Here is a 27,861-nt window from a genome sequence, read left to right as displayed (position 1 = left end):
AGTCTTAATTGTACCAAAACATCAAATCATTGTCACTTCCTTTGCAGTACTTGGCACTCATTAAATTAATCCACTCCATTACAGAAGTATTTTAGAGAGAATACCATGACCCTCCTGCTTCTGTAATAATAATAAGCTGAAGACATCAGTGTGGCACTATTAAGAGTATTAGAAAGCAGTTAGATGTGTGGCACATATGACCTGAAGCAACATCATTGGTCTCAGGTAACATGTTTGAAAAAATAAATTACTTTCATTAGAGAGGGGAAGGAACTGAGGCAAACCCCCAGATCTGAATATCTCTGAAGTTTGGTTTTGTATTAAATTCAAACCCAGATCACAAGCTGAATTTTTGCAAATGGCTCCATTTGTCCTCCATATAGGAAGCCAAACCAAAAAAAATGCAGATGTTGAATTTGGGATAGGGAGTGTCAATCTGGTTGCTGCTTGGTTTCTTGCTGTTTGAGTCCATCTCTGACTTCAAGCCTTCAAATCATGGAGGGGGGTGGGATTTTTCCTATTTTTTTCTCCTAATATTGCAACATTGTGAGGTGTGTTGTATCCCAACACCTTTTTTTATAGCACTGCCATCAAAAATTTCTGGCAGGAGGTGATCTGACATTTAATAGTGTTATATTTCATACTATATGTGTATATACGCCAAATGATTATATGCAGCCCTTGTCACTAGGGAATGGCTGGCTTTGTTAAACAACTCCCTTGCCAATGGTAAAAGTGAGCAGCCATAGGAAAGAGATGCAGTGAGGAGTAGAATGGTCATAGCTGTATCGCAGCACATTGTACCTCAGGAAGAAAAGGATGAACTCTAATTGGCTCTGAATGCAACAGCCAACCTATGTAGCAAAACAGGCTGCCAAAACCATATCGGTCTGGTGCTCCATTTTCTGCACTGCCTTCCCACTGAACAAAGCCTTTAATTTGACTGTAGTCTTCATTTTCAAAGCCCTCCATGGGCTGGCACATGCTACCTAAGGGAGAGCCTCTCTGTGACAATAACCTTGAGGGGCGCACACTCTTCTGAGGCTAGGGGATTCAACAGCACCCCAATAAATGGAGGCCAGTACCAAAGCACATTTTGGCCCTGAACAAATAAGCAAAATGAAAATCTGTCAATGAGACATTGCACAGAGCTGAGTGTTCGCTGGCTGTCGAGTTTTCAGTAACTGATGTGTATATGTAACACACACACTAACTGGGTGTGGTGTTCTGTCCCATCTAGTGGCACCGAGACCACTTAGAGAGAGAGAAAATGAGTCTGCTCTACAGCCTTAGCTAAAAGGCAGCTACCTTTTAGCTCATGCAGTAGAGGCTCATGCACTAAGCTCCAGAGGTCCCAGGTTCGATCCCGCCTGCTGACAACTGGGATCCTCTCGGCATTACATATGCACGTGTTGCAAGTGGAATGCAGGAATTTAACATATAAACATTCTGTTGAGACCCGGTGTAACCCATGTGCCTAATAGGGAGATATCTTTTTAAGAGACCCATTGGAGGGGTGTAGGAGTGAGTTGTGTCTAGGGCCTGGTCTACACTGGGGGGGGTGTCGAACTAAGGTACGCAAGTCCAGACGCCGCGGGATCGAAGTCCGCGGCTCCCCCGTCGACTCCGCCACCGCCATTCGCGGTGGTGGAGTTCCGGAGTCGACGGGAGCGCATTCGGAGTTCGAACTATCGCGTCATTCGAACTCCGAGAAGTCGAACTCTACACGTCGACCCGGCAGGTAAGTATAGACCTACCCTAGGTCATTGTTGCTAGTCAGATTTAGCACTCCTCAGCCAGAAGCTCCACAGCTGGAATTGGTTGTGGTAGCTTTGGGTGTGCTCCAGTAGGTTCCCTGTTGCCATGGGCGCCAACTTATATGGGCTCTTGGAGCTAAAGCCCCAGGAATATTCATAATCAGGGGCTCTGCTCCACCAATATTTGGAGCTAGATTTTTCCCCCTCCCCGGAGATTCCCTGCCTGAATGTAAAGAGAGCGCACAGCGCGTCTCTCTCTCTCCTTTGCTGCTGCTGCTGTAGCCTAAGGGCTGCAACATTAGCATAAGAGGAATGCATTGCTAACTACTTCTGAAGCACTCAGGAGGGGGAGGGGAGTGGAGGGGGCCTCCCCTCTCCTGCCCCTACCTGGAGGAGACACAAACAGGCCAGGAGACAGACATCATTCACCTTAGGAGCTGCTGGGGCTTCCGTGAGTGTTTGACCTATGATTTTTTATTATGTTTGAGTGTTTGACCCTATGATTCCCCCCCTGCCCCAGCCCCAGTCCCAGCCCCTACTCCTACCCCCAGTGAGGCACAGCAGGCTGCACAGGGGAGGCAGAAAGCCACATGTGAAGGCAATGCCCCCTCCCCCAGCACCCACCAACCCACCCGCCACAGGAGGTATGGGAGAGGGAGGCTTCCTAGACCTGAGCAGCTGGGGCTTGGGTGAATTTTATGACACCCTGCTCCCCCGTCCCATAGCCAGCCACCACCCTGCCTACCCCACTTCTGCCCCATGCTGGGCAAGGGGCAGCCCCATCCCCCATCCACAGTGAAGTTATGGTGAGGGGCAGCAACATGGAAGGCCACTTGTGCCCCCCCCCCCCAGTACCCATCATAGGGGAGGGGAGTGAGCTTTCTGGACCTGAGAGGGGCTCTAGGAGCATGTGCAGAGTGTGTGTGCCGTGGGGGGCAGGAGGGGTCCCTCCCCTGGAGCTTGCTGCTGCCAGTGGTGGTGATGGGGAGTCCTCTCTGGCCCTAGCCCTGGGGCAGCCTGTCTGCACCCCAAGTTCCTCATCCTCATCCCTGCCTCACCCCAAAGCCTGCACCCCCAGCACCGAGCACGCTCCTGCACTGTGAACCCCTCATCCCCAGCCCCACCCCAGAACCCTCACCTGAGGGGAAAAACATGCAACTTAAATTTGGTGGTCAGTTTGGAGTATCATTGTATTTAGCACAATATTTGATTATTTTACACCCTTCAAGGTATGTAACTGGTCGTATACAGGTGTTTTCTCTGAATACTGTCTGTGTGCCTCAGTTTCCCCAATGCATTTCTTAAGGCTCTAGATGGTGGGATAAGGGTGTGTGATTGTTGTAAAGCCCTAGAAGGCCAGTGTGATGCTGTCTGCACAGAGAATGGCTGACACCCTGTCTCCAGGCAACTGATGGCCTGGGCCACTCTCCTGCAAGGTGCCAACTGAAGGTGTTTGGAGTATCATTGTATTTAGCACAATATTTGATTATTTTACACCCTTCAAAGTATGTAACTGGTCGTATACAGGTGTTTTCTCTGAATACTGTCTGTGTGCCTCAGTTTCCCCAATGCATTTCTTAAGGCTCTAGATAGTGGGATAAGGGGGTGTGATTGTTGTAAAGCCCTAGAGGGCCAGTGTGATGCTGTCTGCACAGAGAATGGCCAACACCCTGTCTCCAGGCAACTGATGGCCTGGGCCACTCTCCTGCAAGGTGCCAACTGAAGGTTTTGGAGAACAAGGAGATCAGGTGGCCTCCTAATGCTTGGAAAAGAGACAAAGGCCAGAGGAGGGAGTGTCAGTGCCTGTGCAGACTTCCGGGAAGTGCATGGTGTGGAAGGGGATGCTGGGATGCTTTGGAACAACTCCATACAAAGCCAGTCAGGACTCTGGGGGAGCCTCCTCTCTGAGCATACTGTCTCCAGGGCAAGAAGCTTACACCTTCCTGAGTCTGACCTCGGAGCATTCAGCATGCCCTTCCACACTGTGCACTTTCCGCAGCGAGTCTGCCCAGGCAGGTCCTGGGGCAACCAGAGGTCCCTGCACCCCAACTCCGCAGTCAGATGTGACTCTCAGCCAGACAGTAAAACAGAAAGGACCCCTCAGTCAGGTCCATCTTGGGGGGTGGGGAGCCCAGACCCAAGTTCTGGGCCTCTCCCGATTTCCCCAGCCAGCTCCAAACTGACACTCCCTCATCTGGCCTTTGTGTCTCTTCCGGACAAGGAGGCCACCTGATCTCTTTGTCCCCAACACCGTCAGTTGGCACTTTGCAGGGGAAACTGAGGCACCCACACAGTATTCAGAGAAAACATTAAGAACATTCCCACTTTGTCACAACAGGTGAAACAAAATTTAATACCGTATATTAGGTATTAATAGGCAAGTGCTGCTTCTGACTTTCCACTTTTAATTGACCCTTGTAATCTTGTGGTGCTGACGCATTGTAGCTTCATTTTATATCAGCTTACAGGGTGAGAGCGCGGGGGGGGAGGGGAAACCACCATTTTGGGCCCCACCAAAAATTATACGAACCTGCCGCCTATGCCTGTTGCTGGGGTCAGACTCAGACTCCATGAGGGCAAGCAGTCAGGGCCGCTGCTTTACAAAGGGCCATGTTCCTGTGTGAGTTGGGAGAAGCTGAGCCCAGGAGCAGAAAGCAGGCTGTTGTCTCTAACTCTGAAGCATTTTGCATCAGGTCAGTGATATTGTTAACCCTCTAACAGGGAAGCCTGGGCAATGTTACAGGAGTGGGTGGGTGAGATTTTGTGGCTTGCGTTGTGCACAGGGGTGGCTCTATGTATTTTGCCGCCCCAAGCATGGCAGTCAGAAGGTCCACTGCTAATGCGGATTTGGTGGCATGTCTGCGGGAGGTCCGCCAGTCCCGCGCCTTTGGCATACCCGCCGTCGAATTGCTGCCGAATCCGCGTTACCAGCGGACCTCCTGCAGACATGCGGCTGAAGGCAGCCTGACTGCCGCCCTCACAGCGACCGGCAGGCCGCTCCCCGTGGCTTGCCCCGCCAGGCATGCACTTGGTGTGCTGGTGCCTTGAGCCGCCCCTGGTTGTGCAGGAAGTCAGTCACGATGGTCCCTTCTGACCTTAAAGTCTATGAGTCTATAATTGTATGCTTTGAATGTTGTTTTGATTTTAGCCAAACTGTTCTAGTTAAATTGTGTCAACTAGTCTAATTCGCCAACTTTTCTTTAAATGTGATAACAGGGAAAGAGTCATTTCTATTTTTCTATTCTCAGTTTTGTATTTTCTTGTAACAGGGTTTTCTTTAAATCTATACACTTTGCTGAGTGGTTGATTAATCAGTTAGCTGACTGGCTAGCAGTGATTTCAGCAGAGGATGGGTCTGCATGGATCCCAACTGAAGAGCCCTACAAGCAAGTGGAGGGAAGATGATGTTTTAGACTCAGCAGACTGTCTAGATTTGGTGATCAAAGACTCTAACTGAGACTTAGGTGAACTAAACCTAAGCTTTTGGGAACTTTCAGTTTCTTCTCACTGTATTTCTGTGGGAACTGAACTGTTCAGATTTTAATTTTTCTTTATTTATATTTATGTATAACTGTGAAGGTAATGTCTGTGGATTATAAAATAGCCATGTCATGCTGTAAAAATAGAATTGTTTTTTTATCATAAGATTTTATAAAGTTATTTAATTAAATTCATTTCTTTAGTTCCTTTTGGGACTTGAATGTAGGGAGTTGTGCAATCCTTGCTGAAAATCCTTAGAGACTGAACTCTAGATCTCCAGCTGCTTTCTATGGGAGTTGGGTATTTTTAGGCACTGGGGAAGGGCAATGAAGAAAACAATAGCCCACCCAAAAGTTACACCAGCACTTCGCTGTCGCTTGCAAAACAGTAATAACATGTTTCTTGGCCTTACTGGCAGGCCCAAGTGGTCAGGTATCCCAGGGATAATCATGGGATGGATTGTACTGTTTGTATCTTCTGAATCCATGAATTCAACAATTTTTCCCCCTAGCTGCTGCTGAAACTGTCTCTAGTAAATTGATACACTGACTAAGACTCCTGGCGGTGTACTCATCACTGGAGAACAGAATTAAAATTTTAAAAGACCACCATCAAGTAACTTTTTTGAAATACAACTAACATCTTTTTTTATCTGTGTTGGTTGAAACACTCCCTTAGAATCTGAACAATTACATTTTTTTTCTTTAATGTCTTCCTCTATTTCACCATCATTGATATCCCACCTGCTCCACACACACCTTTCTGTGGCAGAAATGTAGATAATATTTTTGTTTCTGTTTAATGATATCAGCTTACCAAAATCTTTTTGCGCCATGAGGTCAGGCCTCCTTTTAGCCTAATGTTAGTTTAGTAGCTGTTTTTCAGAGCGCCTGAAATGGTTTTGGAGATGGTCACAAAAGTTGTGGCATAGGGGTTAGCTAGGGTAACCAGATGTGGGATAGTCCTGATGTTGGGGTCTTTTTCTTATATAGGCGCCTATTACCCCCCACCCCCGGTCACGATTTTTCACACTTGCTGTTTGGTCACCCTAGGGCTAGCTAGTAGGCAGCGACTTACGGAATCCCTTTGAGCTATGGCTCTGATACAGCAAAGACTTACACACATGCTTTGCTTTAAGCAGATGACTAGTCTCATTGACTTCACTGTGATTACTCACCTGCTTAAAGTAAGCCATATCTTATATGTCTTTGCAGGATCAAAGCCTTTATCATTGTGGAGTATGGGGAGCGTTGGAGTTTCTGCATCTGTGAAATCAGCATAATGCTTAATGTACCTAGTGCACAAGACTGTTATGAAGATAGTTTTACCCAAAATTAATTTATCTGGGATCTTTGGTGAAAGGCATTATATAAAAGTCCCATGGTTCTATGACTATCTTATTTATATCAGTCTTTATTGTAGTGATTCCTGGAGCTTTTAATATCCTTACTTTATAGTAGTATTTAAAGAAAAATAACATTTAAAAACCCATGAAACTTTACTATTAAATGAATATTTTATTCTTTGTTGCTGTAGCAGCCAAAACCCCAGCTTCCTTGATGTACTAGGCATTGTACAAACACACATTAAGAGAGAGCCAGTTAACACTGGGTCTTACTGTATATAGACTATAAAACAGAGGAAAGGAAAAGAAAAGTGATTCAGCACAGGGGCACAGTGATCAGAGTGATTGGCACATGTGTTTGGGTTTTTACCTTTTTTTACCTTTAACCCTTTGCTAACATTATTTTCGTTTATTTGTATTGCAGTAATGCCTGGGACTGAGAACAGACCCCACTGTGCTAGACGCTGGGCAGACACAGAATAGCAGACAGCCCCTGCCCTGAAGAGCTTACAGTCTAAATAGAGAAGACAGAAAAGGATAGGGGAAAGGGATATTATAGACTAGCAGAGTGAGGATTTGCAAACAACGTGTGAGTTCCATTATTTGTGGGAGCGGGGTGTTCTTTTTTGTTGCTGGGATTTTTTTATTATTTCGCGGCGAGTTATGGACCGGGGTGGGCTAGCTAACCAGGAAGACAAGGGAAGGAAAAAGAGACATAGAGGGGAGGCGGGTGAAGGAGTAAGGCAGAGAGGAGGGCAGCATGGAGGATAGGTAGAGTGAAGCTGCACTGCCCAGACCGTGAGGGAGTGGGGGAGCTGTAGCAAACAGCCAGTAGCCCAGAGGAGGGAACATCCAGACTATAGCAAGCAGCATGAAGATGTAACGCAGTGATAAATATCTGTCACAGGTCCCCCTCTGTGCATATCCACAGAGGATATGAGTTGTTACAGTGCCCAGCTACAGAACCTTGGCACTTCAGCTCAAGCTGTAGCAGCTCATGCTTTTGGCTCTGGAAGTCCCCAGTTCAGTCCCCAACGTGTGCTAGAGGTGTCTGAATACAGGTATAAGGTCAAGGTCCCTGCGTATAGCAGCAGACAACCTCATGGACAGTATGACACAAGTAGGAGGACAGTGGGAAGTGGTGGAAAGGGCAACATCAGTAACTGAAGTAGAGTTACACAATGAATGGGTTTGGCCCTCCCCCACATAAAGCCTGACCCAATTCTGCTGCTCTGTCCTGTATAGGTTCTTGTACTGTGCTTATCACCATAGCATCTGAGCACCTTCCACTAGTGCATTAAGTGTCATGACTATACCTCTGTCACCCACTTCCCATAAGTCATTTACAGTTGTGTTTCACAGTGTGAGAGGGCCCCCAGCACAGTGAATGCTAGGGCGTCGCACTGAGTACTTAGCTAATTACATCAAGACCATACTTCATGAGATACCAAACCAAAAAATTAAGATAAATTTTAGTATTTAAACCTAAGTGTGCAGAATTCTGTGCCTCTCTGGTTACTTAGGGCTTTCAGCACACGTTGCTCAAGCTTGCTTTATTTTTTATTTTAATAACTTTTCAGGTCACCTTTAAAGTACTTGCATTGCACAGGAGCAGGATAGTCAGGTTGTATTGGATCTTTCGGAGAAACAATGCCACAAGATTAAAAGACCGATAGTACCAGCAAGCTGGGCTTCATTGGTTTCTGAAAAGTGCTTAAATTGAGTGTTATTTGCTATTTCCATAGCTGAAAAGGACTGCACAGTCATATTTCTTTTTTTAAATGACTGTATGAATAATTTTTTTCTCAAAGCAATTAAATCTCAGTCATTTTGCTAATGTATAAAATTCCTAGGGGAAATTAGATTTTTTTTCTTCCATATTCAGATTACTGACACAACATGAATTGAGTTCTGTACACTTTACTGTAACCTGTACTTTAGCCGGTCAGTGTAATTTATTACAGGAAAGCTACATATTATAATGGCATAGCTTTTCTCCGACTTACAATGTAGGCAACACATGCTATTTTACAGCAGTGCTACACAATATTTTACCAGCCTCTGTGTAAATCCTATAATCTGTGAAACAGGAATGGCAAGAACAGCTTCTGTCTGACTGATAACCCAGAAGCATGTGCTTTATGTGGGTGCCTTAGTAAGATGGGGCAGGTTCCCTAATTACTGCTTTATGCATGACCTGGCTCCTTTTAGTGGCTTCCTCCCAAATAATAGTGGGGGTGAAAGCATGTGTCCTCCCTCAAGGTTTTTGTCTGTTTGTTTGGGGAAGCAGCTTTAGGTAGTGGCAAAACCTGTGCAGGAGCCCAGTTAACAGAGACCGATGAAGAAATATACTGAATCAGCTTGTATCGTGGTTTGTTCTCACCCTCCTTAGCTAGTGCTCTCCCCTTTGGGCAGTATTTGTTCCTACAGCTCCAACCCTAAAAGGGAGGTGGGGAAAAGGGTAGGTGTGGGAGAAGAGAGAGGGAACAGAGGAGGATCGCATGGAGGGTAGGTAGAGTGAGGCTGAAGTGGAGAGGGCAGGAGGTGGTTGACCTTAAAAAGGATGGGTCAGTGGTTTGGGCACTACCCTAGGACTTGGGAGATCTGGGATTCCTGCTCTGCTACAGATTTCCTGTGTGGCACTGGCCACATCAATTAGTTTCTATGTGCCTCAGTTCCCCATCTGTAAAATGGGATTAATAGCATGTCCGTACTTTACATGGATGTTATGAGAATAAATACATTAAATATTGTGAGGTCCTCAAGTATTACAGTGGCGGTGAGGCCATAAGTACCATAGATAGATAGCTTCCTTCTCTCTGCCAACAAGGTTGTGTGTGTTTTGGACAGCGTCATATACCTTGCTTTCCTCCAGTTAACCTCCTCCTTCCATCCTCAACTGTACTTCCTGTGGGGACCTTACTCCCGGGTGCCTTTCGGTAGAAGTCTGCTTAAATCTGAGCTGAATGTAACCCTATAAGTGTAAGGAATCCAGAATGTAGTATAGACAATATCAGTGGCTTATCAGTGGCCTTCTTTGCTGCTTCAGTTGTATGTGAGTAAGGGCCGGATCCTTTCTGTGTGAAATCTGGTGATCACCCTAAGTGAAGAGGGTGCACTCTGTCATTGAACCTAAGGCTGCATTTGTCTTTGTACTCGGATGCCATGTTAACAAGAAACTTCAGCATAGTCATGAGTCACTCACTAGAAGGCAATTAGACAGTTTTATGAATAGTGAGTGGGTGCCGGATAGTATCTTCTGGTTCTGTAAGCCCATCCCTGGAGAATGGAGGAGCTTTCTTTTAGATATGGAAAGTTCTTTAGAGGCAATAAAATAGACTTCTAATACCAGCCTGACACTCTGCACTTGTTCTCATAGAACATACAGTTAATGTTACATACAGAGTTTGTTTAGACCTCCTGCCTGGATAAAAGAAATGCTGAAGTTAAGTTCCATTATTCTGGAAACTTTATGCAGCAAGGTGCACCTCTTCAAATGACTGATTAGCTTTTTGTTATCTTGTTGCAAATCTTAGCATTGGTATTCTGGTACTTTATTTTAAAAGGCTTTTGCTCTGTGCAATTGAAAATACTGTAATCTCCTTATCAAATACTAAAGCTCTTTACTGAAGCCATTTTGGAACAGACTACAATTGTTTTAAATTGCAAATTTTTCTCTGGCTTGAAGGTCTGTGTTTTTGGTTTGGGTTGTGGTTGGGAAAATATGTCTCAGAAAATGTGTGAATGCACTAATTGTGCCCCTGTCTGTGAAGATGATCGTTTTTGCAACACTAAACATTATGCGTGTTGTGGTTTACACTGTAGGGCACTGCTAGACAACTTCAGGATACAAGAGCTAAAGATATCACTTGGATAGTTTTTAGGTGCTGTTCTCTATGGGTTTCTGTTATCCCTTTCTCTCCAATCTCCTCCAGACACCATCATTATTTTCCTACAGTTCAGACCATCCAAAAGGATTTGAGTTGTAGCCACAAGAGCATAATTTTTGTGTTAAGATAATTAGGATCTAGCTTTTAGCTTGGAACTGAGAATCAGGAAGTCTTGTATTCTAGTCCCAGACCTGTCACTGACTTCCTATATGGCTAGAATGAAAGTCACTTAACCTCTGTGCCTCTTTGACTACTTGTAAAATGGGATTGAGAATAACAGGGATGCTATGGGAATTAATAGTACTGTTTGTAACATGCTTTGAAGATGAAAAGTACTATATAAACGCTTATAATTATTTTAAAAGATGGGGAAATTGGAGAAACTTGTATAGGAAAATTTGTCAGTAAATGTAACTGTGGAGACCAAGAGCAAAGGGATGATGGAAAAAACATCTGACAAAATTCTAACAACCGTTCCAAATTAAATGCACCTGGGAGTTCATCTCCTATGGATTAGAAAAAGAAATCTTGAAACCACTGAAAGTAATGTGTAGTAAATCGTGGGATTGTACCTGACTGGAAAAAAGACAAAGCTAGGAACCTCCCCAAAGAAGGGTGGCAAAGAAGAACAAGGAAATTATTAAACAAAGTGTTCTGTTTAATCTGGCCACAATATGTAATGTAGCCAGTATGGGAATGTTTGAGAAAAACATGTCTAATAATAGACTATGTCTTTTAAAACGTATGCTGAATCGATCTTATAGCCTCTTTGGATGTCATTATTGACTTAAGGTACAGGGAATCCGGTGGGTATATGCTATCTGCAGTAAAGCAACTGGTGTGGCACCACATCTGAGTGAGATGGTAAACTGTGTTCTGTAAAGCGGCACAGACATTTATAATGTATAAATAATATATAGTAATGAGAAAAACAGCAACTTGAACTAATGCCATAACATGGATCAAAAATTGGTTAATAAACTGGGAATGATGAGCATGTGTTCCCCAAATCGGAAGCAGACTCAAGTGAGTTACCACAAGTGGGGGAGGGGGCTTTTTTTCTATGGTGGTTTATCACCCTAATATCTGAGCATTTTATGTGAACAAATGAATTGATCCTTGCAGTGTCCCTGTGAGGTAGGGGAGTATTAGTGTTTCCATTCTACATATGGGAGGACCCCAAAGTGCAGACAGGCTAAGTCACTTGCCCAAGGTCACGCAGGAGGCCTGTGGCAGAGCCCTGACCTGTGGAGTCCTAGTCCAGTGACATAACCACAAGACCATTCTTCCTCTCACATTTGGGTAGTATGTTTATTATTAATTTAAAATCAAACATAACCAGCTTCGCTGGGGATCAGAGATGTCCAGCCTCCCTGCTATCAACTTGCTGGGTTTCTACTGAGATGCTGTGCCTGGATCCTGTTTGGCTTCTGGAAGAGATGAGCTTTTTCTGTGTCTGCTCTGCTTCAGTCACCCAAGAGCCTCCCAGCCACTGTGAAGTGCACAGGCGTAGAGCAAAGAAATCCCTGGAAGGGAGGTATTAGGAAACCCTCTGTCTGAATGGTTTGAAGCTGAGGAAAGATTAATTTGGCTAGTTTATTAGGAAGAATATCTTAACAACTGACATCCATTGGTCACTGGAATGACCGAACACAGACAATTTATAGAGCCTCCAACTATTAACAGGTTGGATAAGTTTAGAATAAGTAGGTGTTCTTTCTGCACTATAGTTTATCCACAAGATATTGTGTGTGATAACAAATGTTACTTGGTGAAACTGGATGGCCTGTGTTTAGAATGTTAGACTAGATTATAATAATGGTCCTTGTGTTTTCAAGTCCACAAAAATATATGTGTGGGTAAGACTGATGGAAATAATGTAATGAGTCAGCCTGCAAAATGCAAAAGATATCATTGTGGCCCAGCTTTCACTGATTCTTTGATGGAACCCTGAGTCAAAGAAGAAATAAATAGAATTGTTAATGGAATGCAGTGTACCTGGTGTACCTAAGATCTGTGCTTTACCTTCTACCTAAGTATAGTACCATTATATTTACAGTATGGATATTTATGCATGTGTATTTTTAAGTTTTAACATGTCCATGTAATTGCAAATTACTTACTTAGGATGTGGGGTCTTGAATGCATTATCTTTGGCTTCGTCATTTCATATTTCAAAATAGCAAAATTAGATTTTGCCTTTGATATCTTTTCCTAGTGCCTAAAAGTGACTTTATCCTCTCAGATAACACAGAACCATTATGACTGTTCTCTGGGGGTTTAGTGTTATGGTCATCACATCACTGCTGCTGGCTCTGCTGCTGACATCAGGCAACCAATTAGGTTGCACTGCTTCACAGGTTTGGACCTATGACATTGCTCCTGCTTCTCCAGAGGTCTAGAATTTCTAGGTGAATTGATATAGTATACCATTGGAGAGGGCTGCAGCAGGGTAAGAGGGATGAAGACCGGCTGGGGAAGCTGAGTAGGTAGCTGACCATAGCTGTGGCCAGCTTAATCAGGGCCCAGCTGGCCCTTATAAGAGGGCTGTGGGCCAGAAGCCAAGAGACTCTCTAGCTTTGAGAGGGAAGGAACTAGCTTCCGGGGAACCAAGTACCTAAAGTGGGGCAGGGCTGGGGAAAAGCCAGAGGAGCTGGGGAGCTCCAGCCTGGAAAGCCCCAGGTTGCAGGCCTGACAAAGGCCGGAAGGGGTACTGGGGTTGCAGAGGGCAGCCCCAGGGTAGGCACAGGCAGCAGGTCCAACCCCCCCCCCCTTGCCTGTGAGGGGTGGCTTTTACACGGCAGTCCGCCCCAGTGAGCGGGGGCTAGATAGCCCAAGACTGAGGCAAGGTGGGGATAGGGGGTTGGGGGGTCCCCGGGGAGGGGAGACCCAGAGAGACCGTGGGGTACTGCAGGGGGCAGAACCCCAGCAGAAGGGGCACAGGGGTCCGGGAGGGACATGGGGGCCAGCGGCAAGGCAAGACACCAGCCTGCAGAGGGTGCTCCTGGGTCAAAGAGCTAATTCCCAGGACGACCAACAGGAGGTGCCGCGCTGGTGAGTCGTCGCCCCGTTACAGTCCCCATTAACAGAATTTAGATCTACCTGTCATTTTGTATACCACTGTGAAAATGAACTGCTTTATAAGTGTACCACTAATGCAATACAATTGTTTGTTTTAAAATATTTAATTTAGTCCATCACAAGGTATTTATATACATAGTTGGTTTTCTTTCTGATGTTTTTAGTTGAGGATGGTGGGTAAATAGTACATGAAGTATGTGACTTCAGCAAACTAGGTATCCAGAAACAAACATTGTAGAATAGAAACACAAGATTTATCTAAAAATAAACAAAAAAGGAACAGAAATCCATGCTTCAGTTTCTACACACAAGCTGTTCAAACAGTCAGGTCGCAATACTAGATTTAAAAGTGTCAATAGAAATGGCCTTGATTTTTTGCATGGTTAAAACTTGGCAGCAAATTCAGTAGCCTGAATGATAATAATGCTAAAAGGCTTACAACAGACTGTCCTTGGTGTATTTAAAAACAACAGATACAACAAGCATCTGTTGACCTGAGGTCAGGATGGGACTCTCAGGTCACTCTTGCCAGCTGGGGAGCTTCTTGAGGAAGGAGCAAAATCCATGAAATTATTTCATTGCTTAACCATGCAGTGAAAGGTCAAAAGCTAGCAGGCATCTTCAGATTATATTTAGTAACTGTGAGAATCCTGTATGTCATAATTGCTTTGCAACAAATACATTTCTACACACACACACACACACACACACACACACACCCCTACCTCTTATCTCTCCTGAAAACGATAAAGTGTGTATTAGCAATGTTTCCGATGTGCAACAAGCCAGACAAAGATTTTTTTCTGAAACCAAAAAGAAATGATTCAAAACGTCCAGGTATGATTATCATGAGATGATTCTGAGGATGCAGGGACAGGACAGTAGAAACTAATAAAGATTTGATGCCTCCAAAGATTAAATGTCCCTCTGATACACTCCTGTAAATTGAAGTGACTGCTGTTGCTGTTAAGGTTGGCTTAAAACATATTTTTTGCTGGTGTTGACATCTACTGGATAAATTTGCAACTGGCAGGGTGAATATTATATATTTCATGGAACAAGAGAACAGCATCTATTGCCTCTCAAGAAGTTTAAATTCTGCACAACACACTCTCTTATAGGGTCATATACTCTTCCTGGTTCCTAATGCTATTTTCCCCCAAACAATCTGTGAATAAAAATTGAATTAAAGACAGTAAATTGCAAGAGGGTTTGAGCAACAAATAGATAAAGCAGCTGCAGTCTCAAACTCTCCTCCTCCCCCCCTCCCCGACTTGAATTTTTGAGTTCTGCCTGAGGCTTTAAGTGAAATTAATTTATTAGTTTCACTTTGGTCACTGGCGAACATCATTCTACATCACAAAAATACCACATTTAATTTTGCTCGATTTGGAATAATTGACCAATCAGGAGAAAAAACCCCAAAGTGAGCTGACGGGAGACTGAATTACATTGTACCCCTGGGGTGGTCAATTGGTTGGGTGAGATTGCTGAGGTATAGCAAGCTTATATTACATCTATCTGTATATTACACTTGGCCTGTGAGGAAGGTAATGCACCATTCTGATGGTACCTCACACAAGCACCAAGTCTAAAATGAGTTAAAATGATTACATGTTGCTGTAACTCAAGTTAGTCTCTGAGTAAATGAATGAGCTATGTACTCAGATGAATTCCACATCCAATAATTTGAGCTTCTCATTTACAGCAGTACCCATGTGTTTCTTTCCTTTCATTTTATGCTAATGTTTTATATTGCCAAATGCAATTTTTCAAATATCATTTAATTTTTCATTAGCACTTCCAGTGATTTACCAGTAACAATAGCACAAATTGCTAGTAAAATTAGCCCCATAGGAAAACTATCAGAATGCTGTGTGTCTCTTCTTCCATTTTTTAATTAACTTTATTTCATGAAATAAAGACAGGAGGAGGAGAAAAAAATCTTGTAGGACTGGCAAATATATGAAAAAGAATTGGGTGCAGACTTTCAGTACATATAGGCAGTTGGCACATGTATGTGACTGATTTACAAAATTACACAAAAACTCTGACCAATTTTGGTTAAACATAACCTGAATTATTGTTACCCAGGATCAATATTTTAGCCAATATTTTCAAACCTGAGGGCTTAAAGTTAGACTCCTAAATTCATATTTAGGATTAATTTTTGCTTTGATTTTTCAGAAGTTCTGAGCATTCACAAATTCAACGGGAGCTGTAAGTGCTTACCACTTTTGGAAATTGTGTGTGTGTGTGTGTGTGTGTGTGTGTGTGTGTCCGTCTGTCCGTCCAAATGTGGATTTAGGAGCTTAAGTTTAGGGACCCAAATTTGAAAATTTCGGTGGGAGATTTATTTTTATGTCAATATGATTGTGGGCACACGCTGTAAATATTTAAGAAAATGCCACCCGTTCCTGAAGTACTAATGTAAAAATAAGAGAAGTAAGAAATGACCATGGAACAACAGATGTCAGTGATTACTTATAACAATCACTGGAGCAGTATAGCTGAGTCAGCTGAGAAGTGGTTAACTTTGGCTTTGGGGTTTTAATATTCATTCATTAGGATAGTGGGCACTGTCCCTGTCATTCTTGAGGTGTTGGCTTTCAGAATAAAGGAAGTTGTAAGCGATTCGTGTTTATTAAGCTAACTAGAAATAAAATAAGTCCATTTTATATATAGTTAGTTCAATAAAAAGGTAATGATCTGTGACTACATACATATGGATAATATGGTCTCCAGCCAACTCCAAAATGACATGCACCAGGAATGGAACTCATGACCTTGGACTTGAAAAATATCAGCCTTTGTTAGGTGAGTTAACAAGAACAGTCCCATCAGTTCAGTCAATGAAAAGATACTGATACGTAATCAGACCTGCAGAAGCAAATGTCTCATGGAAGCATACAGAAAAATCTGCACCCCCAAAACCTGTCTTACTATTAAGGACCAGAGAACAATATGGGAGTAGGGAAAAAAAGAGGTTCCTGAGATAAGGAAAAGGATAGTCAAGTGGAAAGGGTGGTAGCCTTGGACTCAGAAAACCCAAATAGAGAGGAAGGATAGTCCAAATGTTTAGAACATTATCCTAGGACTTTATAAACCCAGGGCCAATTCTCTGCCCTTCCACAGACTTCCTTTGTGACCTTGGGCAAGTCGGTTAGTCTCCCTGTGGCTCAGTTCCCCATCTGTAAAATGGGGATTATAGCACTGCCTTACCTCACAGGAGTGCTGTGAGGAAAAATGCATTAAAGATTGTGAGGCATTTTGATACTATGATAATGGGAGTCTGTATAATGTTTCTTTGTAATTGTTATTGAAATATTCTGCAAACTCTACGCTTTCATTATTTAATAAATGTTTAATTCCTATCTCTTGCTGTTGTGTCAATGTAGCCAGTGCACTGGAATCTGATGTACTGCTTCCCATTAACCAGGTTTATCATCAGCCCCAGATGAGGTAATTTACAGCCCTCTTTGGTGCCACTCACCTCAAGGAGGTGTTAACTTTCAAAGCTAGTTGAAGCTATTTAAATATAAATATGATGTATGGGGTGGTTTTTCTTCCCCCTTTCCTTAAAAGGAATTAAATGCATAATAAATAAAATTGTCTATAAAATGCAAACATTATGCTTTGTGCAGCAGCCATAACTTAACCATGAGACTCAAGCTGGCTTTACTATGGCATGCAATACGTTTAACCAGAGAAATCAAAATATACAAAGCTGCAACTATAAAGGGAAAATACGAGTAAAGAATTTTGCATGTGACCTGTGTTTGCTATGTTACCATTCTTCTAGGAACTGGAATTGCCAACTCCAAAAGTTCAAAAATCATGATTTAGATCCAAATAATCATGAGACTGGCTCCAAAATCATGAGATTTTTTAAAAAAATAATTAAATAATGGGGTTGTTTTTTAGTAGTCTTCTACTTTTGAACTCTCCTGCCCATGTGTATTTGACAACTACCACTGCCAATTTATACTGAGAAATACAAATTTGGCCTTCCCCACACCAATTAATTTTGTGCCTAAAACTCCACATCAGTTTGGCAGCTCCAGCCCCAAATCAATTAATTTTGTGACCAAAGTCCTCATATTTGCCCTAGCCTCACATCAACTCTGCATCTCCAGCCACCCAGCTGTGGTGCAGCCCCATTCACCCCCTCCCCACATCTGCCTGCAGCTTCTTCACTTGCAAGCCTGTGGGGCGGGCAGCTCCAAGGGAGTTCTCCTCTACTCTGTAATGCTCTCCCCCCCACTCTCCCCAGGGCCCAGAGTGGAGGAGCAGACCCATTCTTTACAAAGTGGGAGCAGAGCAGCCCTGAACTACTGGGCTGTTTCTGCTCTCTCCTCCCCTCTTGTAAAATGATATCTGCTGCTGCCGCTCCCTTTTCCAAACACTTCTTTTGGCTGGTGAGCAGAGGCGGTAGAGCTCCGCAGCAGCTTTGATTAGCTGCTGTCACGGAATGCACAGGCTCCATGCTCTGGAACTGCTCCGCATGAAGTCAGACAGGACCCTTGTTGCAGTGTCTCCCCCCTCAGGGCACATTCTCACTAGGGCAAGCCTCCTTGGCTTCGGTGCCTCCTTGGGTCTGACCTCGGAGCGTTCGGCAGCCCTGTTCCACTCCATGAGCTCTCCGCAGGGAGTCCACCAGAACGGGACACCTGGGGAAGCCTTATATGCCCCCCAAAGGGACTGTGTACCCCAACTTCGCAGTCAGCAGTGGCTCTCAGCCAGTGTTTGTAAAACATAAGGTTTATTAGTTGTTGGGAACACAGCATAGAACAGATCTTGTTGACACAGAAAGCAGGAACATTCAGCAAAGTCCATCTTGGGAGGCGGGGGGCGGGAAATCTAGGGCCATGGGCTTACCCCCTCCTGAATCCCAAAATAGGAGACTGACCAGCTTCCAGCAGCTCAGCTTTGTAAGATCCCTTTGTAACTCCGATCCGGCAGGTAGTGATCGATCTATTGGGGATCGATGTATCACGTCACGTCTAGACATGATACATCAATCCCTGAACGCGCTCCCCGTTGACTCCGGAACTCCACCAGGGCAAGAGGCAGAAGCGGAGTCGACAGGGGAGCGGCAACCATCAATCCCATGCTGCGAGGACGCGAAGTAAGTCAATCTAAGTCGATCTAAGATATGTCGACTTCAGCTATGCTGTTCTCGTAGCTGAAGTTGCGTATCTTAGATCGATCCCCTCCTCCCCCAATGTAGACCAGGCCTAAGTACACTATCCACTGAAACATTCTTGTCCACATATTTGCTGACACCCTTAAAGAATTGTAATAGATTGGCGAGGCATGATTTCATTTTACAAAACCTGTTTTGACTCTTCCCCAAGATAGCGTGTTCATCTATGTGTATGATAATTCTGTTCTTTACTATAGTTTCAACCTATTTGCCTGATACTGAAGTTAGGCTTACTAACCTTTCATTGTCAGGATCGCTTCTGGAATTTTTTTTTTTTAAATTGGCATTACATTAGCTATCCTTCAGTTTTAACTTATTTAAACGATAGATTACATACCTCAGTTAGTAATTCTGCAATCTCATATTTGAATTCCTTCAGAACTCTTGGTTGAATACCACTGGTGACTTCTTACTGTTTAATTTATCAATTTGATCCTCTATTGACACGTCAGTCTGGGACAGTTCCTCAGATTTGTCACCTAAAAAGAATGGCTCAGGTGTAGGAATCTCCTTCATATCCTGTGCAGTAAAGACCAATGCAAAGAATTCATTTCGCTTCTCTGAAATGGCCTTGTCTTCCTTGAGTGCTCCTTTATCACCTTGGTAATCCAGTGGCCCCGCTGATTGTTTGCCAGGCTTCCTGCTTGTGTTGTACTTTTTAAAAAAAATGGTGTTAGTTTTTGTGTCTTTTGCTAGTTGCTCTTCAAATTCTTTTTTGGCCTGCCTAATTATACTTTTACACTGGATTTGGCTTTCTATTTTCCTCAGTAGGATTTGACTTCTAATTTTTAAAAGACGTCTTTTTGTCTCTAACTGCTCCATCATCCTTTGCCAGTGCACTCAAGCAGAGTTTAAATGTGGGGAAATTATAGCAGTAGAGGGGTAGTGCGGCGCAGCTCCCTTTCCTTTCCCTGGCTTGCATCAGCAACATTTTCCCAAATCTCCCCTTTTCCCCCCCTCCCCTTCTTGGCTGGTGGAATGTTAGAACCTCCTCCTGTTTCCATCTACTTTAGTCCCTTCTGCTAAATGTTGCAAATAGGAGCCCTACCACACGTTCCCTCACCCAGCAGGAGCCTCAGACATTCAACTAGGTTGCAGATAGAAGCTGCAGCTTCTTCCACAGATGTGGAGGGCTGCAATGGGCACCTGACTTCAGGTAGTTAAGTGGCCTCTCTGTTCTCCATTTGTTATGCAAACACCAGGGGACTCTGGAGCCCCCAGGGGGAGAAGGAGGCAGCAGCAACTGACAGGGATGGGGATGGGCAGGGGATTGAGGTGAGTGTCTACTTGAGTGCCCTGGCAAAGGGTGATGGAGCTTCAGACCCAGACAGCACAGGCAGGCATCCAAGAGTGTCTTTCTTGTGAGTATCCTGCAGCCTCAGTACTTCAGGAACCCAGAGTGAGACGGGGCATATGAAGTTTAAACTACAGCTCTCTTTGTTAGATACATAACAAGATGGTCCCTACAGACTCTGAGTATCTAGACCCTGAGTGTGCCTGCATCAATGTTAAGTGTCAGAATTTACTCTCTGATGCAACCTGTGTCTCAGAAGATATTAGTGTCGATTCTGATTTCTGGTTTTCTGGGACAGGTAGAATCACAGAAGATTAGGGTTGGAAGAGACCTCAGGAGGTCATCTAGTCCAACGCCCTGCTCAAAGCAGGACCAACACCAACAAGGTACCGCTTGTTGTTCCTGTGAGTCTTCCGGTGTATCTGTTGTTAGCACTGGCTGACCAGGTCTTAGGTGCCTGCTAAAATGTCTTTAACTTTCTCCTGTAGGTGTTTCAATATGGTATGACTATGACTCTGGAGATATGGCTACCACCCCTTGGTGGTTGTCAACATTGTGTTTTCTCCATGCATATTGGGTCTCCATAATGAACACAGATAGTGGCTTAGATGTCCAGTCATAGTATTTGTTTTGTCTTTCCCATAGGTGCTTTAATCTCGTGTGAGACATCTGAGGTATTTTGGGTTGTATCAGTGCATGTGACGATGGAAACGTTCTCAACATCCTCCCCATCAGCAACTGTGATGGGTCAGTATTCCATACCTCTCAGTGGTGTATTTCTCAATTCCAAAAGAGCTAAGCAGGATCTCTACCCACTGCAGCTGTTTTGTGAAACATAAATTTTGTTGTCTGAATGTTTCTCTCAGCCATTCCATTTGATTGTGGGTATCAGGACTGATATGGGGTAGTTATAGTCCCCAAGATCTTTTCAAGTTACCCATTGCTCTGCTCACAGACGGAACATGGACATTCACTAACTCTACTGGGATGCTGTGTTTTGCAAATCCAGCTCTCAGGTTAGCAATCCTGGAATGTGCTGACTTGTCTGGCAGACACAGGACCTCTGGAAATTTGCAGAAGTAGTCCACTAGGACTAGATACAAATGTCTGCTGAAGTAAAAAATACCTGCAGCTATCTTGTGCCATGAGATTAATCATGAGATTATAATGGTTCTTTTTGGTTACTTGGTCTACATTCCTGACATACTCTGCATCCTTCTGTAAGATATTCTGTGTTTGGTCATATCTGGCCAGTACATTATCTGCTTAGTTCGTGCCTTTGTTCTCTGAATGCCTTGATGTGACTCATACAAGCAGTTAAGCATTCCCTGCATTGTATTATTAGGAATAATTATCTTGTCACCAGCCATTAACAAACCTTGTTGTAATGAAATAGTGTCTTTCACCGCCCAGCATAAATGTAGTCTGGGATTCACTTATCTTCTGCATGGCCAGCCCTCACATACAATAACATGTCAGGCTTGCACTACAGGAACTTCCCTTATGTCCTCCTTCAGTTTGTTTAACCAAGTGTAAAGGTGGCCTCATCATCTGGTTCTTTAGTATGTTCCACCGCAGCTCTTGATAATGTGAATGCAATTAACATTTCTTTACCAGGGGTCTGTTTTAAGAACATATTTTTGTAACTGAAGTAGCATGTGGTATAGCCTTGCAGGTGCTTTTCCAGAGAAGATTGCCTCCTGTGGTTCTGATCAGACTGTCTCTCAACCTATACTCCATATATGTACTGATGAAATTTCTTTGTCACAAATCCAATAGTCAGTAGCTCCATCTAAATTTGGGCATAATTTTGTTCTGCTCTGTCAGAGCTCATGATGCATATGAAACGAGGCCTCTGTCTTACAGTAGACAAGCTTGTAAACCATCTTTGGATGCGTCTCATTGTGTGGTGACTGGCTTGTCGGGATCATGGAATCTGAGTATTGGTGCATTACAGAGTGCTGTCGTTAGCTGTTGCAGTGTATTCCCATGATCATTGCCAAGTTATGTTCTCATGTAGTGGTTGTCTTAGTGGAGCAGTGAAAGATGCTTCACCTAGGATGCACTGTGCACGGAATCTAATAATCCCCAGGATCCTCCATAATGCTTTCTTGTCTTGTGGAGGTTTCATGTTAACTGTGTCTTCAGCCTTAATGTCATCTGGCCTGATTCCTTGTGATGAGAGAATGTGTCCCATATATTTATCTTCTACTATGAACTGGATTTTATCTGGGTTGAACTCGATATTCTCTGCTTGAGCCCTTGCCATCATTCTCTTCAGTATCTGATCATGTTCTGCCTGAATTGCTGCTGCTGCTATCATGTTATGGCTATTATACGGATGCCTGCAATATCTCCAAACATTTCATTATTCTTTTGTTGAAACACTTCACTAGCTGTTTTTATTCCAAAAGGTAGACGGAAAAACTTGTAACTGCCCCAGGGTGTATTGAAAGTGCATAGTTAAGTTGACTCTTATGTGACTTGCCAATATCCGCCTTTCTCATGTGCAATAGTGAATATGCTTTTACCAGCTAGTTGGCACTGAACATTGGTTGGTATGTGGGTGGAGTAATACTGTCTCAGTAGAGCCACATTAAGATCTCGTGGATCCAAAAAATCCATACTTAAAGTCTGGGTTGATGCCACCAGTAGCATTTCCCCAAAGAACAAAGATAAGGGCAACTTTCAGACTTGATGCAAACCCCCCAATGTCATGTGTACCTGAGTCGTGTACCCAACACTGTGTGGGCTCTTTTCACCTCCTATTCCTGTAGAATGAATGGGCGGGGGGGGGTGTGTGTGGAAGAGTGCAAATGGCTTCAGACTTCCAAAAGTAGGATTACCTCACGATGCTGGGGTACATGAACACCAAATACCAGCACGTGTCATTTAACCCCCAGAAGCTGCATAGGAATTAGCATCTGAAAACAAATGATAAACTATGGAGAATTATCAGATTTGAAAATAAATTTCACTTTGAAATTCTAAGATGTTTAGTAAGAAAAAATTAAATAAAATGTATATGTTTTAATTGCTCTATTAAGATGATTTCTACTTATCTTGGGATGAAACCAGACTTACAGGATTGGGTATCACTGATAATGTGGCTGTTTTTATTGCCTTAAAAGTTCTTGGGTCCTTATCTCTTTTCTCATCTCCAGAGAAATCGCCATATCCCTCCTAAGTATTTTAGAATAATAAGTCTTTGCTTTCCTATAATGTTTACAATCTGAACTGCCAAATCTGCCTTGTCATTCTTGGGTAATGAAGTCTGTACCCAAGAAGACACTGTTGTGTTGGTGCTCTGATTTAAAAAAACAAAACAGCAGCAAAAAATCCCATTGTATTGTCCCCTGCAGCATATAGTTAGAAAAATTAAATCCTCAGTACTATCTTAGATCTACTGCTCTTTTATCACTTACTGGTGGGGTTTTTTTAGATCTGAATAAGGTGACTCAAGTCTGTCTGCCTTGCCTTGGATTTCACAGAAGCTTTATAATTGTTTACCCTATTTACAAGCCTGAATCAGGGGTTTACAAAAATAGACCTTGCTTGATAATAAAGTGGTTTCCTTGCCCCTCAAATATTTCTAGTTCTTATCTTTCTACACAGCTGCTTGTAAGTTCAGCTTTACAAAATCTCGATTGGATTCCTCCCGATGTAGTCTAACAAAGAAGCCTTTCACTGAAGTTGTCCAAAATAAATAGATAAGTTAAGCAAAAATGTGAAAATGAATTAGTTGGATCTATGTAGGCCTAGAACAATGATTCTGTACATGTATAAAAAATTCCTCATAATGTATAAATACTGTTGAGCATGAATAAAACATTTTGTTTGTTTATTGCACTTGTACAGAATAAATCAAATCCCAAAGCCGACTCACCCAAAAAAGCATAGGAAAGGTGATGTCCCAACTTTGACCTGACCTAGCAGACTTATGGAATTCAACTTAGAGATGGAAAAGCACCACTTATTGCAGCAAGATTTACTATAATCTATAGTATTACACAGATTTACTGTATTCTGTCGTACTATAATACCAGATGAAACAAACAAATAGGCATTGTTATGAGTTTATAACTCAGCTCTGTTAAGCATTATTATGGGTATCTGACCTAGCAATTTTATACTGTATTGTTTCAAGGATTTTTTTAAAGCCATATTTATATGGTTATGTGTGTGTTGTCTGTCCTTAAAAATTAAAATATCCTGAGTGCTTGTAAACGTAGGTATATTTTGGGATAATAATGGTCTCTGATACGTGAACATTGTGTGGTTAGCCCTATGTCGAAGGAAGAGGCTGCTGTATTGGTATGCTCTGATAAAACTGCATCCAGTAACATTTTCCCTCCAGCATGTATCTGAAATCATTCAAGCATAAGTACTTAGACATTTTCTCCCTATCAGTTACAGTTCTTCATGTTAGAGCCGATTACATCAAGTGTCTCTCCTCATCATCATCCCTGTTTTTGTGTAGATCTCATAAAATACTTATGCTATGTATATACTTAACTGATTGTGAAGCTTTTTAATAGGCTATTTTATATGTGCTTCTGTTTGTCCAGTCTGAAAATTAATGATGCTGTTTAGCTGCTTATTTGAATGTTTCATTTCTCTTTTATTTTCTTCCATTCCTCTAATAACCAAGTAGCCACTTCGGTAGATGCCTCCAGGCTTTCATGCAAATGGCATATCATATTTCTCTCATTTTACTTTGGTTTTTTTTTAAATATTAAATTTAGAAACAGAAGCTTATCCAGGAAAAATTTAAATTAAAAGGTTGACCTTTAGTTTTGAAGTCACTTAATGAAGCTGAATCTCTAATAGTCCAAGAAATCTGATTCTGTAGCTTTAGATTGGCTGCAAGCCTGTTTTTCCAGACAGGCATTTTAAGGAGACTGAGGCTAGATGAATGTGGAAAGCAAGGGGAAAGCTGCCCTAAGGCGTAGGCTGGGCTGTCATTTAGAAGAGCATGACTGGGAAAGTTTTTCTACAAAACCGTAAGTGTTCAGCTTGGGGGAAGGAGGGCTCTGATAAATGTTGAGCAGATAATATAAAATGTGAAGCATTAAAATTTACCTGAATGATCTGCCTAAACCTAGCAAAGTCTGTGCAGTACAATGCAATTGCAAATGCTTCTAATGTAGCTCTTGCATCCGTACATACGTGTTTGTTTAAGATAATGTGTTCAATTCCACAGTTAATATCTAAGATATATGCTGTGAATGGGATGTAGGTGCTTTTGAACATGGGATTTAGTCTTTACGTCACTTAGGTGCTTTTCAGAAAGTTATCCTTGTCTAGAAATTTTATCCATAACGTCAGTATAACATACCCTTCTCATTCCAGAGTTGGAAGGGCTTTGTTGACTCCTGTTGAAGTTCATGGGCTTCACATAGTTAAAATATTCTGCTTACTTACGTACTTGATGATTATCTGCTCTGTTCATTCCCTCTGACAGTGGCTAATGCCAGGTGCTCCAGAAGACAGGATACTGCGCTAGATGGACTTTTGGTCTGACCCAGTATGGCTGTTATGTTCTTATATAAAATACCTCTCATTTTAGTTCCATAGTTACCTGCATTCTATACAGACATGGTGTCCCTAAGTTTTTATCATTGAATTTTATTGTTGAAACTTACTTGCATGAGAAATAACCATGAAACTCTGGTTATAGAAAGAGTTATTTACCTTTGCAGGAGGAATCCCACTGCATTTTAACTGTCCTGCATGGATAATAATTTTGTCTCCCTCCTTTCTAAGGGCTTTATCTACATTGTGTTGCAAATTTGGACCTTGATAGGTTAAGAGAGATGTCTACAAGATTCCCTGAAAGTTTATCTCATAGTGTTGTATATAAAAGCCCCCCGCTCCTGTAAATGTAAGATGTGGGGAAGTGATGCCCTTCTTTTATTAGCATTGTATCAGGGTTGATGCAACCAATATGATGTCAATAGCCTTACACATCCTTTCCCTGAAATTTTAATGGTTCTAAATGTTTGGTGTGCAATCTGCACAGCATGTGCAGTGATGAGTTATTCTGGGATTTAGTGGACATTGGTATAGACTGGTGGGTTGCTCCCTCTTCTATATTGTATATTGGCTTGAACTCTCAACTGTGGATTTAGCAGGCTAATTCAAACCACTGAGCTATCCCTCCCCTCAGAAGGCTGTTTTGTTGATTCTGCACCTTCACAAAGCCATATGCTGCACAGCTGATTAAGACAGTGTAGAATGAGCGTCACCTATGCAATGTGTAATTTCCCCTTCCACAGAATTCCTGCCTGACCTTGGGCAAGTTACTTATTCTTTCTGTGCCACAGTTCTTCATCTGTAAAATGAGGATAATAGCACTTCCTAACTTCATGGGGTGTTGTGAAGATAAACACATTAAAGATTGTGAGATGCTCAGATGCTATGATAATGGGCACCATAGACATTAAGTCCAGAAGAGACCATTATGATCGTCTAGCACATTGAAGGCCACAGAACCTCACTCACCCACTCCTGTAATAGGCCCATAACCTCCAGCTGAGTTACTGAAGTTCTCAAATCTTGATTTAAAGTTATAGAGAATCCACTATTTACTCTAGTTTAAACTAGCAAGTGACCTGTGCCCCATGCTGCAAAGGAAGACAAAAAAGCCCCCCCAGAGTGTTTGCTAATCTGACTTGGGGGGAAAAATCCTTCCAGACCCCAAATACCGCAGTCAGTTAGACCCTGAGCATGTGGGCAGAACCCACCAGCCAGACACCTGGGAAAGAATTCTCTGTGGTAACTCAAAGTCCTCCCCACCTTGTGCCTCATCTCCAGATATTTGCTACTAACAGTTTCACATGCCCTCTACAAATTTATCAAGCTCAGTTTTAAAACAATTAAGATTTTTACCTCCATTACTTCTTATGGAAGGCTGTTCCAGAACTTCAGTCCGCTGCTGGTTAGAAACCTTTGTCTAGTTTCAAGCCTAAACTTATTGATGGCAAGTTTATACACGTTTGTTCTTGTTCCAGCACTGGCCTTTAAATTAAATAACTCCTCTCCCTCCCTGATGTTGTTCTCGCTGATGTTTATATATAGAGAGCAGTCAGATCTCCCTTCAACCTTTATTTTGTTAGGGTAAAGAAGCCAAGCTCCTTAAGTCTCCTCTCGTAATGTAGGTTCTCAATTCCTCTGATCATCCTAGTAGCCCTTCGCTGTACCTATTCCAGTTTGAATCAGTCTTTCTTAAACATGGGAGATGAGAATTGCACATGATATTCTAGATGACGTCTCACCAGTGACTTCTGTACTGATAATAACACTTCCCTATCTCTACTGGAAATACATTGCCTGTTGCATCCAAGGACTACATTAGCCTTTTTCACAGCTGCTTCACACTGGTGGCTTGTAGATATCCTGTGATTGACCAGTATACCCAGGTTTTCCTCCTCCTCTGTTACTTCCAACTGATACATCCCTAGCTTATAGCAAACATTCTTGTTGTTAGTCCCTAAGTGCATGACATTGCATTTTCACAATTAAATTTCATTCTGTTTCTATTACTACAGTTTTCAAGGTCATCAAAATCTTCTTGTATGATATTCCAATCATCTTTTGTATTGTCAATACCTCTCAATTTTGTGTCATCTGTAAATTTTATTAACGCACTCCCATTTTTTGTGCCAAGGTCATTAATGAAAATGTTAAACAAGACTGATCCTTGAGGAACTCCACTATTAATCTCCTTCCAGCTTGACAGTTCACCTTTCAGCATCACCTGGTGTAGTCTCCCCTTCAACCAGTTCCTTACTCACCTTTCAATTTTT

At 42.7% G+C, this 27,861-nt stretch overlaps 1 protein-coding gene across 4 annotated transcripts in view; it reads left to right on the top strand.

Annotated features, from left to right (window-relative positions):
* KLHL29 (kelch like family member 29) overlaps window positions 1–27,861 on the top strand; it is a 544,343-nt gene that overhangs the window by 167,433 nt on the left and 349,049 nt on the right. The window contains exon 1 of one of the 4 annotated variants that reach the window (XM_045008745.1): window positions 16,260–16,370. The exons of 2 other annotated variants lie outside the window; for them this stretch is intronic. The gene's annotated coding sequence lies outside the window, so the exon portion shown is untranslated. Of the gene's footprint in view, window positions 1–16,259; window positions 16,371–20,722; window positions 20,801–27,861 lie in introns of those variants that run through there. One more of the 4 variants, XM_045008744.1, reaches the window with a different exon arrangement.

This window comes from Mauremys mutica, chromosome 3 (assembly GCF_020497125.1).
Source record: "Mauremys mutica isolate MM-2020 ecotype Southern chromosome 3, ASM2049712v1, whole genome shotgun sequence".
NCBI lineage: Eukaryota > Metazoa > Chordata > Testudines > Geoemydidae > Mauremys > Mauremys mutica.
Note: the sequence above shows the minus strand (reverse complement) of the source record. Positions and strands in the feature narration are given on the sequence as shown.